The following is a 15,748-nucleotide window of genomic DNA, read 5'->3' as shown; positions in this document are numbered from 1 at the left end:
TGCTCACGACGGTGACGTCATTCTACGCAAATCCCTATTCGCGAACGACTTACGCAAACGACGTAAAAATTTCAAATTTCTACGCGGGCACGACGGCCATACTTAACATGGAGTACGCCTCATAACAGCAGCTTTAACTATACGCCGGAAAAAGTCGAACGCAAACGACGTAAAAAAAATGCGCCGGCTGGCCGTACGTTCGTTCGTGGATCGCCGTAACTAGCTAATTTGCATACTCGACGCGGAATTCGACCGAAACACCACCTACTGTAGCGGCCGCCGAAAAATTGCATCTTAGATCCAACGGCGTACTAAGACGTACGCCTGTCGGATCCATCCGAGATGCCGTCGTATCTTGTTTTGTAGATACAAAACAAAGATACGACGCACAAAATTTGAAATTACGCCGGCGTTTCAAGAGATACGCAGGCGTAATTTTTTTGTGGATCTGCCCCTAGGTCTCTATACCCTGTAAACAGTAATTTCAGCAAAAAAAAATTTGATTTACAACTCCTTTAAGAATACAATGTTACCAAGATCAATGGATCAGCATCCTTGCAGCAGGACAAATTTGCAACATTTCTAAAACAAGCAAGAAAAGAAACTTTAGGATGCAAGCTTTCCAAGTGACTTTCCCTACTGAGATATAAGTGTACAGTGAAACCTTGGTTTGAGAGTAACTTGGTTTAAAGCGGGAGTTCACCCATTTCTAAAAAAAAAAAATTTCTTCCCCTAGATTCCTGCTCGTTGTGTCTAGGGGAATCGGCTATTTGTATTAAAATATGAGCCGTACTTACCCGTTTTCGAGCTGCATCTTCTTCCGCCGCTTCCGGGTATGGGTCTTCGGGAGCGGGCGTTCCTTCTTGATTGACATTCTTCCGAGAGGCTTCCGACGGTCGCATCCATCGCGTCACTCGTAGCCGAAAGAAGCCGAACGTCGGTGCGGCTCTATACTGCGCCTGCGCACCGACGTTCGGCTTCTTTCGGAAAATCGTGACGAGATGGATGCGACCGTCGGAAGCCTCTCGGAAGACTGTCAATCAAGAAGGAACGCCCATTCCCGAAGCCCATACCCGGAAGCGACGGAGAGGATGCATCTCGTAAACGGGTAAGTACTGCACATATTTTAATACAAATAGCCGATTCCCCTAGAGAAAACGAGCAGGAATCTAAGGGGGAAAAGTGCCCTCTAAGGGTGAACCCCCGCTTTAACCACTTCTCTACTTTGGGTGTTTTTCAGATTTGGTGTTTACAAGACTAAAACAGTTTTTTTTGCTAGAAAATTACTTAAAACCCACAAACATGGCGATCATTGCAATACTTTTTGTCACACCATATTTGCGCAGCGGTCCTACAAGCGCACTTTTTTTGGAAAAAAATCACTTTTTTTAATTAAAATAAATTTGGCCCAATTTTTTTATGTATTGTGAAAGATAATGTTACGCCGAGTAAAATGATACCCAACATGTCACGCTTACAAATTGCGCCCGCTCGTGGCATGGCGTCAAACTTTTACCCTTAAAAATCTCGATAGGCGACGTTTAAAAAATTCTATAGATTGCATTTTTTGAGTTACAGAGGAGGTCTAGGGCTAGAATTATTGCTCTCGCTCCAACGATCGCGGCGATACCTCACTTGTGTGATTTGAACACCGTTTTCATATGCGGGCGCTGCTCGCGTATGCGTTCTCTTCTGCGCACAAGCTCGTCGGGACGGGGCGCTTTAAAAAAATTTATTTATTTTTTTTCTTATTTATTTTTATTTATTTTATTATTTTTTACACTGGAAAAAAAAAAATTATCACTTTTATTCCTATTACAAGGAATGTAAACATCCCTTGTAATAGAAAAAAACATGACAGGTCCTCTTATATATGAGATCTGGGGGTCAAAAAGACATCACATCTCATATTTAGACTAAAATGCAAAAAAAAAAAAAAAAATATTTGAAAATGTCATTTTTTTCAAATGACAAAAAAATAAATGTTTCTTTAAGAGGCTGGGCGGGACTGACGTTTTGACGTCACTTTTATGGTCACACAACCAATCACATCACTATAATCTTTTTATATGGACTATAAACTGAAGGACTTATGAATAAATGGCTGTGGAACGAATCATTTGAGTTTCCATTATTTCTTATGGGGAAATCTGCTTTCATATACAAGCGCTTTGGATTACAAGCATTTTTTCGGAACTAATTATGCTCGCAATCCAAGGTTTTACTGTTTCATACTTTGAGGGGTGCCCTAAGGCCCCGTACACACGACCGGATCTATCCGCTGGGATTGATCCGCGGATCAGTTCCAGCAGATAGATCCGGTCGTGTGTACGGCCCAGCGGATATTTCCCAGCGGATAAAAATCCAGCCGACGGATTCCCAGCGGATAAAAATTTCTTAGCGTGCTAAGAAATCTATCCGCTGGAATCCAGTCCACCGGACTTATCCGGTCGTCTGTACAGACTCACCGGATAAGTCCGTCCGATCCCATCCCTCGCATGCGTCGTATTGATTCGACGCATGCGTGGAAGTATTTACCTTCCAGGGTCGCGCACGTCGCCGCGTCATCGTCTCGGCGACGGCGCGGCCACGTCACCGCGGATGTATTCCGCGGGGATTTTGATCTGATGGTGTGTACAGCCATCAGATCAAAATCCGCCAGAGGATATATCCGCTGGAAACGGTCCGTCGGACCATTTCCAGCGGATATCCTCTCGTCTGTACAAGGCCTTAGACAGATACATGTTCACAAAGTCAAATGATAGTACCAAACAGGAAAATCTAAGGCCTCGTACACACAATCGGTTAACCAGAGGATAGCGGTCTGACGCATGCTTGGAAGCATTGAACTTCGTTTTCCTCAGCACGTCGTTGTTTTTTACGTCACCACGCTCTGACACGATCGTTTTTTAACCGATGGTGTGTAGGCAAGACTGACCATCAGTCAGCTTCATCGGTTAACCGATGAAAATGGTCCGTCGGTCCGTTCTCATCGGATGGACTGATCGTGTGTACGCTGCATAAGAGTTTAAAAGCTTTTAATATTTATATTAAATATTTAATAATTGCTCTCAAAGAGACAAAACAAAACAACCAACAAGTTTCGGGGGATCAAAGATCTCCCCCCTTCTTCAGGGAATGAGTATGATGGAGGGGATTGGAAGACTTTAATGTTACGCAATCACCAAGATTTAATTGCTGCATAAGGAATACAATGTAACCATGATGAATGGATCAGTATCCTTGCAGCAGGAAAACGTTGCAATATTTCTAAAACCAGCAAGAAAAATAAAAACTGTGAGGATGCAAGCTTTCCAAGTGACTTACCCTACTAAGATATAAGTGTATCATATCATAAGTGTATCATACTTTGAGGGGTGCCCCGAGACAGATCCATCTTCACAAAGTCAAACGAGAGTACCAAACAAGAAAATCTCAGGCCCCGTACACACGGCCGAGGAACTCGACGTGCCAAGCATGTCGAGTTCCTCGTCGAGTTCTGGGATGAAGCCGCCGAGGAGCTCGACGGGCCGCCTTCTCCCATAGAACAACGAGAAAATAGAGAACATGTTCTCTATTTTCTCGACGAGCTCCTCGGCGGCTCCATCGAGCCAAAAGTGTACAGACGACAGAGATTCTCGGCAGAATCCGGGTTTTGACCGAGTTTCTCGGTGAATTCTGCCGAGAAACTCTGTCGTGTGTACGAGGCCTAAGAGTTCGAAAAGCTTTTAATATTAAATATTTGCTCACAAAGAGACAACACAAAACAACCAACATGTTTTGGGGGTTTCTCCCCCCTTCTTCAGGGATTGAGTATGATGGAGGGGTTTGGAAGACTTTAAAATGATGCAATCACCAAGATTTAATTGCTGCGTAAGGAATACAATGTAACCATGATGAATGGATCAGTATCCTTGCAGCAGGACAATTTTGCAATATTTCTAAAACCAGCAAGAAAAATAAAAACTGTAGGATGCAAGCTTTCCAAGTGACTTTTGTCTACTAAGATCTAGGTGTATCATACTTTGAGTTAGGCCCCTTTCACACGGGGCGGATCAGTAATGATCCGCCCCGTGTACCTCCGCTTGCTCAACGGGGATCGCTCCGTTGATCCCCGCTGAGCCGGCGGATGACAGGGTGGTCCCCGCACACTGTGCAAGGACTGCCCTGTCTTTTCTCCGCTCTCCCCTATGGGGGGATCGAATGAACACGGACCGTATGTCCGTGTTCACCCGATCCGATCCGCCAGACGGATGGAAAAGTAGGTTTTTCCTCCGTCACACTTTGGCGGATCGGAGCGGGTCGGCATGTCACCGCTGACATCCGCGGCTCCATAGAGGAGCACGGAGCGCCCGTTCAGGTCCGCCTAAAAAATTGGCAGGCGGATCTGAACGGGCCGCCAGTGTGAAAGAGCCCTAAGTCAAATGATAGTACCAAACAAAAAAAACAAGAGTCCAAAAGCTTTTAATATTTATATTAAATATTTGCTCTTAAAGAGACAACACAAAACAATCAACATGTTTCAGGGGCTCAAAGATCTTCTTCAGGGTTTGAGTGTGATGGAGGGGATTGGGAGACTTTAAAGTTACACAATCACCAAGATTTAATTGTTACATAAAGAATCTGATGTAAGTGACAAAGATCATTAGACGAACGGATCAGCATCATTGCAGCAGGAAAACTTTGCAATCATTTAAAAAAAACAAGCAAGAAAACAAAAAACAACCAACATGTTTCGGGGGCTCAAAGATCTCCCCCCCTTCTTCAGGGATTGAGTATGATGGAGGGGATTGGGAGACTTTAAAGTTACACAATCACCAAGATTTAATCGCTACATAAAGAATCTGATGTAACCAAGATCATTAGATGAATGGACCAGTATCCTTGCAGCAGGAAAACTTTGCAATAATTTAAAAGAAAAACAAACAAGAAAACAAAAAACAAAACAACCAACATGTTTCGGGGGCTCAAAGATCTCCCCCCTTCTTCAGTGATTGAGTATGATGGAGGGGTTTGGAAGACTTTAAAGTTATGCAATCACCAAGATTTAATTGCTGCATAAGGAATCCAACGTAACCAAGATCAATGGATCAGTATCCTTGCAGCAGGACAATTTTGCAATATTTCTAAAACAAGCAAAAAAAAAACTGTAGGATGCAAGCTTTCCCTGAGCCTTTCCTACTAAGATTTAGGTGTATCATACTTTTAGTAAGTCAAATGATAGTACCAAACAAAAAATCCAAGAGTCTAAAAGCTTTTAATATTTAATATTTGCTCTCAAAGAAACAACACAAAACAACCATGTTAAATGGGGAAAAGAGGACATTTTTGACACGTGTCATGTGTTATGTCAATAGTCTCTTCTTCCAGGCGATTTGTTCCTAATATACAAGATTTAGGCTTTCTTCATAATTACAAAGTTTATTCTTCAAGAAGGACAGGCAAAAGACAATGCTTACATATTGGCGGCTGATAACACATGGCTAGATGGTAATTCAGAAAGTTTCAGAAGGAGGAAATAGATGTTTAGTGGTACGTCTTTCTGCTCGGCTTCCATAGTGAAAGCTTCAAGCTGGGTGGGCTTCCTACCCCCATCTCCCTGTAGGGTCGGGTGACCCCAGAGTTTCCTAGCTAGCTACTCACACCACATGGATTCTTATACTGTTTTAAAAGCCAAGCCAAGCTAAGCATAATTTCCTTTTAGAATAGCTCCAAGAAAGGTGGTGAGGCTCCTGTCACAAACGTAACACCCACTTGTATATATTAAGCAACACATCTCCACCCATTGTCTTGACGTAGAACGCCAAAAATACACATAACCTACACAGCAACTGACCTTTCTCTTTCCTTATCAACCTTCAAAATTACCATGTTTAAATATTGATTCTCAGAAACCCTTATCACATAAAATAGTAATAAATTCAAAATCTAACAATATGTTTCAGGGGCTCAAAGATCTTCTTCAGGGATTGAGTATGATGGAGGGGATTGGGAGACTTTAAAGTTACACAATCACCAAGATTTCATTTCTACATAAAGAATCTGATGTAACCAAGATCATTAGATGAACGGATCGGTATCCTTGCAGCAGGAAAACTTTGCAATCATTTTTAAAAAACAAGCAAGAAAACAAAAAACAACCAACATGTTACGGAGGCTCAAAGATCTTCTTCAGGGTTTTAGTATAATGGAGGGGATTGGGAGACTTTAAAGTTACACAATCACCAAGATTTAATTGCTACATAAAGAATCTGATGTAACCAAGATCATTAGATGAATGGATCGGCATCCTTGCAGCAGGAAAACTTTGCAATAATAAAAAAAAAAAAAAAAACAAGCAAGGAAAAAACTGAAAGGCCATAAGCTTTCCAGAAGACTTCGGAGGCTTGCACAGAACCTACCAAGATAAATGTTTATCAGTTAATTCAAGTACTCTGAGCGAGCCAGACAGAGCCCTGAGACAAATACATGGCTGCTGGCTCTCCGCTATAGAAAAATCACTTTATTTCTGCAAATGTGAAAAGAAAGAGGAATAAAAAAACGCAAACATCCCAGAGTCTTACTTCAAAAGACCAAAATCCTATCGGACGCGGCCTTGCCATTTGTGCAGGACAAAAAAAAAAGACTAATATTTGAAGAGATTGGATAGCAAATGTCAACAGAACAGCTCCATTTACACATGGCCTGGCTGGCTGGGAGAAATGCATGCAGACATATGGGAGAGAGATGGGCATACCTACAGGAGTGAGATGCAGAGCAGCGTGCGGCGCTCTTTGCAATAACACCCTCATAGGTCTCTGCTTCATGAGGCTGATTATACAGCAGCATCTCCATACACACACCCGGGTTACAATTTGCATTGTAAATTCTTATTGCAGAGCTAAATATATCCTTGCTCCTTGTCCTTCCACGCTCCTAAGTCGTAAATAAATCACTAAAATAGGATGTCGGTGCAGCAGAAAAGACACAGACCAAGGGTGCAAAAAGAAAACAAGGAAGAAAGTCTGCAGACCCCCACCGGGGTGTGCAACATCTGGCCCCCTAAATGCTGCATTAAGCACCTGCTTGTCCTGCCAGGGGGTTTCGCCCAAAGTCATGCATGCCAGGCAAGTGATTAAAGACTACAATACTGTAACATGGTGAATGCTCATGTCTAGTGGGGGAGGGGGGGGGGGGGACCAAATCTGGTCTGAATTTGCCATGGGCTAAAGACTGCAGACAATCAGCATTTGTCTGCAATGCCCCCTTATATAACAAACAAGAACTTTGTGCTGCTGTTTCCTCTATAGGGGGAAAGTCAAGGCTATGGGAAGCAATTCCAGGACACTGTGCACATGCTGACAACAAGCCTGCTGTCTACAGAAATAAGTCAGACCATCCAATATACTACAAGAAGGCGATGGGCTTACAGGCCCTGGGGGGCTGTCTGGATTAATGACACACATTGGATATGCAAAAATCACCCAACAATTCATATGGAGGTGCTGCACCTTGTGAGTGATGTACCAGTTACTCCTATATACTTCAGACTTCAGCCTAGTTTTTGCTAGGATGACCAACCCCCCCCCCCCCCCCCCCCCCCCCCCCCCCCAAGGAGACAAGGGGCTACACGAAAGCAATAGGTTTATAGGCCTGGATCAATGGCACAATTGCTATTATTAATAGGGATATACAAAAAGCACCCTACAATTATTATGGAGCTCCCGCACTTTGTAGGTAATGTCCCAGTCGCTCCCATAGACCTCAGCCTAGTTCTTGTTGGGATGACCCGCCAAGTAGCAATGGGCTACAAGAAGGCAATGGGTTTATAGGCCCTGGGGCCATCTGGATTAATGGCACAATTGCTATTATTAATAGGGATATACAAAAAGCACCCTACAATTATTATGGAGCTCCCGCACTTTGTAGGTAATGTCCCAGTCGCTCCCATAGACCTCAGCCTAGTTCTTGTTGGGATGACCCGCCAAGTAGCAATGGGCTACAAGAAGGCAATGGGTTTATAGGCCCCGGGGGCCGGCTGGGTTAATGGCACAATTGCTATTATTAATAGGGATATACAAAAAGCACCCTACAATTATTATGGAGGAGCTGCACTTTGTAGGTAATATCCCAGTTTCTCCCATAGACTTCAGCCTAGTTCCTGCTGGGATGACCCGCCAAGAAGCAATGGGCTACAAGAAGGCAATGGGCTTACAAGCCCTGTCTGGATTAATTGTACCCATTGCGAAGTATTAATAGGGATATATAATAAATAACTCAACAATTTATTTGGAGGTGCTGCACCTTGTAGGTAATGTCCCTGATATTCCTAAACACTTCAGCCTAGTTCTTGCTGGGATGACCCCCCCCCCCCCCCCAAGAAGGCAATGGGTTTACAGACCATGGGGGCTGTCTGGATTAATCGTACCTATTGCTAATATTAGAGAGATATAAAATAAAAATCACCCAGTTCATATGGAGGTGGTGCACCTTGTAGGCGATGTCCCTGTTACTCCCATAGACTTCAGCCTAGTTCTTGTTGGGATGACCCCTTAAAAGGACAATAAGCAACAGGAAGTCAATGCGCTTATAGACCCTGGGGGCTGGCTGGATTAATGGCACCCATTGCTAAAATTTATGTAGTAGAAAAATCACCCGACAATTCATATGGAGGTGGTGCACCTTGTAAGTGATGTCCCTGTTACTCCTCTGGACTTCAGCCTAGTTCTTGCTGGGATGACCCCTCAAAAGGACAATGGGCTACAAGAAGGCTACAAGAGGGCTGGCTGGATTAATGGCACCCATTGCAATTACTAGGGTAGAAGAAAAACCACCTGACAATTAATATTGAGGTGCTGCACCTTCTAGGTGATGCCCCAGTTACTCACATAGACTTCAGCCTAGTTTATACTGGGGTGACCCCCCAAAGAAGACAATGGGCTACAAGAATGCAATGGGTTTAGGCCCTGGGGGTTGTCTGGATTAATGGCACCCATTTCTAGTAATAGGGATATTTAAAAATCACCGGACAATGTCCCAGTTACTCCCATTGACTTCAGTCTAGTTCTTGCTGGGATGACCCCCCAAAAAAGACAATGGGCTACAAGAAGGCTATTGGCTTACAGGCTATGGGGGCTGTCTGGATTAATGGCACCCATTGCTAAAATGGGGATATATAAAAATCACCCGACAATTCATTTGGGGGTGCTGCACCTTGTAGGCGATGTCCCAGTTACTCCTATAGACTTCAGCCTAGTTCTTACTGGGATGACCCCCCCAAAAAAGGACAATGGGCTACAAGAAGGGTATTGGCTTACAGGCCATGGGGGCTGTCTGGAATAATGGCACCTATTGCTATAATGGGGATATATAAAAATCACCCGACAATTAATTTGGGGGGTGCTTCACCGTGTAGGCGATGTCCCAGTTACTCCTATAGACTTCAGCTTAGTTCTTACTGGGATGACCCCCCAAAAAAAGACAATGGGCTACAAGAAGGCTATTGGCTTACAGGCCATGGGGGCTGTCTGGATTAATGGCACCCATTGCTATAAATAGGGATATATAAAAATCACCCGACAATTCATTTGGGGGTGCTGCACCTTGTAGGCGATGTCCCAGTTACTCCTATAGACTTCAGCTTAGTTCTTGCTGGGATGACCCCCCAAAAAAAGCACAATGGGCTACAAGAAGGCTATTGGCTTACAGGCCATGGGGGCTGTCTGGATTAATGGCACCCATTGCTATAATGGGGATATATAAAAATCACCCGACAATTCATTTGGGGGTGCTGCACCTTGTAGGCGATGTCCCAGTTACTCCCATAGACTTCAGCTTAGTTCTTACTGGGATGACCCCCAAAAAAAGACAATGGGCTACAAGAAGGCTATTGGCTTACAGGCCATGGGGGCTGTCTGGATTAATAGCACCCATTGCTATAATGGGGATATATAAAAATCACCCGACAATTCATTTGGGGGTGCTGCACCTTGTAGGCGATGTCCCAGTTACTCCCATAGACTTCAGCCTAGTTCTTACTGGGATGAGCCCCCCCTAAAAAAGTCACTTGCTTATTTAACCCCTTCCAGCCTGCCCATTGCATGCTCCTTCCCTGGCAAGCACAATTCTGCATTGCAGGCTTGTCCAGCCAGGACAGGGTTACACAATTGGGGGGGGGGGGGGTGTCACAATAATAGGGGGGGGGTTGGTCACACTTACCTCTTGTGTCTCAGCAGCAGCAGAGTCCCAAACAAGTCGGGGACCAACCGGGCTCCCGCTATCCAAGCTGTCCTCCTGGCTTGTAGCGCTGCCTGTAGCCGTCGCGTAGGGAAAACTACAAGGAGAGCCGATGGAGATGTCCGCATGGAGCATGCATGCCTCAGAATAAAGTCCTTGGGACAGTCCTGCACCGGTCCTCCACATCAGTCATTGCACGGAGGAGGATGCACACAGCCTCCCTCTCCCCTCCTCCACGTGCCGGTCCAGGCTCCCCCCTCCCCCTCCTCCTCCTCCTCCTCCCCGGTGATGAGTCAGTCCCCGGGCTGTGCGGACGGTTCCGGGCTTTGCTGAGCTTCCAATGCGGAGCCCCGACCATTGAGGGAACCGGTCAGCCTGCCGTACAGGACGGCTCTGCTCCGCTCCTACACAGCGCTCTGCTATATAGAGGATGGAACCGGGCGGAGCATCAGGGCTGGAGGGGTTAAATGACACCGGGAGTCTGTGCAGAACACCCATCCTCCATCCATCCATCCATTGTAACCGGTGTGCTGTAGTATTATTATTATTATAATTAATATTATTATTAATGACAGATTGCAGACCACAGGGGCAATGCAATGGGGACACCTACTATGTGGTGTAAGGAAATAACTGATCGGGGTCCTTATAATAATATCAGGGGAGAGTTGTCACAAGTTGTCAGGGTCACTTGTAGTAATTGGAGGTTCACAGTACTTAGTAATCATGTAATAACTTCTGGTTTATTGGAGATTACTCATCTATATTAACTGATGGTTCATGGAATATTACTTCAATTTGTAGAAACTAATAACACTGAGAGTCTGATAGACACCGTCCAGCAAATGCAGGGTTAATGCAGAGAAAAAAAACTCCACCATCCATCCATCTGATCCATCCATCCATCTGATCCATCCATCTGATCCATCCATCCATCTGATCCCTCCATCCATCCATCTGATCCATCCCGGTTTATCTGGTGTGCTCTATAATAAATAGTAACTTTGAAGATTACTCACTTGTAGTAACTAATGACACTGGGAGTCTTGTAGACACCATCCAGCAATGGCAGGGTTAATGCAGAAAATGTACTCCACCATCCATCCATCCATACAAGGGAGATCCCAGTTTATCCGATGTGCTATATAATGAATAGTAACTTTGGAGATTACTCAGGTATTGCTATATTAGCTGGTATTTTTTATATATATTTTCTATTTCTTTTTTTTTTCTTTTTATTAAAGAGCCCAGAGGTCCCCAAGGCCCCGGATGGCTACCCCCCTTTTTATATATAATTTTCTTTATTTCTCTTTCTTTTTGTAAAGGCCCCCCCCTTCTCAATTCGTGGCAGCCCCCCCCCTTCTCAATTCGTGGCAGCCCCCCCCCCTTCTCAATTCGTGGCAGCGCCCCCCCCCCCCTTCTCAATTTCAGGCGACAGCACCCAAATCCCCCCCCCCCCCCATCCATCCTTATACAGGGGAATCCTAGTAGTGTGTCTGGTGTTCTATATAATAAATAGTAACTTTGGAGATTACTCAGGTATTGGTATTAGCTGGTTCATGAGATATCACTCAGGATCACTTGTAGTAATCAATGACACTGGGAGTATTGTAGACACCATCCAGCAATGAACGGGTTAATGCAGAGAAAAAACACTCCACCATCCATCCATCCATCCATCTATCCATCTATTCTTCCATCCATACATCCATCTGTCCATCCATCGATCCATCCATCCACCTATCCATCCATCCATCCATCCTTCCATTTATCCATCCATCCATCCATACAAGGGAGATCCCAGTTTAACTGGTGTTCTGTATAGTAATGGACAGAGTGCAGACCATAGGGACTGAGATACTGGGAACACTTACTAACTGGGGGGGGGGATTATTCCGTCATCTACGTATATTAACAGATGGATGACTTGCAGTCACTAATAACACTGGGAGTCTGCCAGACACCGTCCAGCAATTGCAGGGTTAATGCAGAAAATGTACTCCACCATCCATCCATCCAATCATCCTTCCATCCATCCATACAAGGAGATCTCAGTTTAACTGGTGTGCAATGCACATCCATCAATATACAGGGAGATCCTTCATCCTAGTGTATCTGGTGTGCTATATAATAAATAGTAACTTTGGAGATTACTCAGGTATAGTAAGTAATGACACTGGGAGTCTAGGAGACACCATCTGACAATGGCAGGGTTAATGTACTTCACCATCCATCCATCCATCCACCCATCCACCCATCCATCCATCCATTCATCCATCCATCCATCCTTATACAGGGGGATCCTAGTAGTGTATCTGGTGTTCTATATAATAAATAGTAACGTTGGTGGCGATTACTCAGCTATTTTTTTATTAACTGGTTCATGAGATATCACTCAGGATCACTTGTAGTCAGGGCCGCCATCAGGGAGGTACAGGCAGTACACCTGTAAGGGGCCCGGAGTTCCCCAGGTGCCCGGATGGCAACCCCCTTTTTATTTTTTTCATAATTTTTTTATACATTTATTTTATATTTTTATTTTTTTTGTTTTTTATTAAAGGGCCCATAGGTCCCCTGGGGCCCGGAGGTCCCCAGGCCCCCGGATGTTAACCCCCCTTTTTTTTCATAATTTTTTGTATATATTTGTTTTTTTTGTTTTTTTTTTTTAAAGTGCCCATAGGTCCCCAGGTCCCCGGATGTTAACCCCCCCCCCCTTTTTTTATTTTATTTTTTCATAATTTTTTTATACTTTTTATTTTTATTTTTTTGTTTTTATTAAAGGGCCCATAGGTCCCCAGGGCCCCCGGATGGATAGCCCCCCTTTTTTTTTGTATAAATGTATTTATTTATTAATTTTTTATATATATATTTATTTTTTTTTATTAAAGGGCCCAGAGGTGCCATGGGGCAACCCCCTTTTTTTTTTTATAAAAAAAAATTGTAAATTTTTTTTTCATATATTTTTTTTCTTTCTTCTTTTTTTTCTTTTACCTTTTCATTAAAGGGCCCGGAGGTCCCCAGGGCCCCGGATGGATAGCCCCCCTTTTTTATATATATATATATATTTTTTTATTTTTGTAATGGGCCCAGAGGTCCCCAGGGCATCCCCCCGCCTCAATTCGCAGTTGGACCCCCCCCCCGCTGCTTCTCAATTCGCGGCAGCCCCCTCCCCCCCCTTGGTTCTTTGCTCCAGGGGGCCCATGCCTGAAGCTGTGTAAGGGACCCCATAATTCCTTATGGCGGCCCTGGTTGTAGTAATCAATGACACTGGGAGTCTGCAAGACACCATCCAGCAAATGCAGAGAAAAAACACTCCACCATCCACCCATCCATCATCCATCCATCCTTCCATCCATCATCCATCCATCCATCCTTCCTTCCATCCATCCATCATTCCTTCCATCCATCCATCATCCATCCTTCCTTCCATCCCTCCATCATCCATCCTTCCATCCATCCATCATCCATCCTTCAATCCATCTTTCCATCCATCTTCTATCCTTCCATCCATCTTCCATCCATCATCCATCCATCCTTCAATCCATCTTTCCATCCATCCTTCAATCCATCTTTCCATCCATCTTCTATCCTTCCATCCATCTTCTATCCTTCCATCCATCCTTCCATCCATCAGGAATATTTTTTTATTTTATTTATTACTATTTATTTGGGAAGCGCGCATATACCACCGGTCGGTGGTGCCAAAGCGCTTTGTGACAAAATAGCCCGGATGTTCTGGCGTGGGGAGCATAATTAAAAGAGAAGGGAGAGGAAAAAAAAAAAAAAAAAAAAAAGAAATCAGCGAAGAAAAATTGGCCTAGGATTGAAATGCTTGGCAGAATAGCCAGGTCTTCAGCTTCTTCCTGAACGCATATAGGCTTCGGGAGATGCGAATGTTAAGCGGGATTTGGTTCCAGAGAGTCGCCCCCGCGGAGCCAATCCGTTTTCCTCCTATAGAAATTAGCCTGTCAGTGTTGCCAATGAGTAGAGCTTTGTCGGCTGAGCGAAGACAGCGTCTAGGTATATAGTGTGGAGTCAGATCTGATAGGAACTGTGGGCCCAGCTGGTGGTAGCCCCTGTAGATCAGACAGAGGATTTTAAAATTGACCCGTTTTGTAACAGGGAGCCAGTGAAGTTCTTTGAGCACAGGGCTGATATGGTCTTGCTTTTGGAGATTGTAGATAAGCCTGGCTGCTTGATTCTGCACCAGCTGCAGTTTCTTAGACCATTTCATTGGAATGCCTAGTAGGACTCCATTTGAAAAGTCAAGGCGAGAAATAATTAGTGCCTGGACTAAATCTTTCCTCTGGTCTTGGGTCAGGAGATGTTTTGCCTTGCGGATAAGTCGTAGAAAATGGGAGGCTCTCGAAACCGATTGTCTAACCTGGGGAATCATACTTAGTTTTTCGTCCAGGATAACCCCCAGGACCGTCACCTTATCTTTCGGATTAGGTGTCAAGCCCAACTCAGTGGGCCAATTTTGAAGAAAGTCAGTCTTGCCTTTTCCGACTATCATGACCTCCGTTTTGTTACCATTGAGGCACAGTTTGTTGATGGTCATCCAGTGGTAAATGTCGCGCAGACAATTGGCCAATCTTAAGGGCATGTCAGGGTAAGTTAGATCATCGGCTACCAACTGGACGTCGTCCGCGTACAAATGGAACCAGAGACCATGTTTAGCAATAATGTCGGGTAAAGGCCTAAGATAAATGTTGAAGAGAATGGGGGACAGGGCTGATCCCTGAGGGACCCCATTCTCCACTGTGGTAATCGGGGATAGAAAAGAGCCCATCTTAACTTGGTGGGTGCGAGCTGTTAAAAAATCACGGAACCAAGCAAGGGCGGTATCTCTCAGGGATACAGGGAGATGTTAGTGTATCTGATGTGCTATATAATAGTAACTTTGAAGATTACTCAGTTGTGGTAACTAATGACACTGGGAGTCTTGTAGACACCATCCAGCAATGGCAGGGTTAATGCAGAAAATGTACTCCACCATCCATCCATCCATCCATCCATACAAGGGAGATCCCAGTTTAACTGGTGTTCTGTATAGTAATGGACAGAGTGCAGACCATAGGGACTGAGATACTGGGAACACTTACTAACTGGGGGGGGGGGGGGGGGATTATTCCGTCATCTACGTATATTAACAGATGGATGACTTGCAGTCACTAATAACACTGGGAGTCTGCCAGACACCGTCCAGCAATGGCAGGGTTAATGCAGAAAATGTACTCCACCATCCATCCATCCATCTATCCATCCATCCATCCATCCACCATCCTTCCATCCATCCATACAAGGGAGATCCTGGTGTATCTGGTGTGTTATATAATAATTTGTAACTTCCACAGGCGTGCACAGGGTGTGTGTGCCTGGGCACACCCTAATCACTACGTGTGTTGTCGATTTTCCCCACTTCCCAGCCCCCCGCCCCTTGTTGCCCCCCCCCCCGCTGTGCAGTTCAGCAGAGCTTTCCGTCACTTCAAATCGTTCCCTCAGATCTACAGCGATTGCGCTTCCAAGTGCA

The 15,748-nt window shown here is 44.6% G+C and overlaps 1 protein-coding gene across 3 annotated transcripts in view; it reads right to left on the bottom strand.

The window, feature by feature from the left end:
- The window catches only part of MEGF11 (multiple EGF like domains 11), a 766,818-nt gene extending 756,362 nt beyond the window's left edge, over nt 1-10,456 (bottom strand). For all 3 annotated transcript variants that reach the window (XM_040342265.1, XM_040342267.1, XM_040342266.1), the window contains exon 1: nt 10,198-10,456. The gene's annotated coding sequence lies outside the window, so the exon portion shown is untranslated. The remainder of the gene's footprint in view (nt 1-10,197) is intronic.
- Nucleotides 10,457-15,748: the final 5,292 nt, after the last annotated feature.

Source organism: Rana temporaria, chromosome 3 (assembly GCF_905171775.1).
Source record: "Rana temporaria chromosome 3, aRanTem1.1, whole genome shotgun sequence".
Lineage (NCBI taxonomy): Eukaryota > Metazoa > Chordata > Amphibia > Anura > Ranidae > Rana > Rana temporaria.
This window is presented reverse-complemented; position numbering and strand designations above follow the sequence as displayed.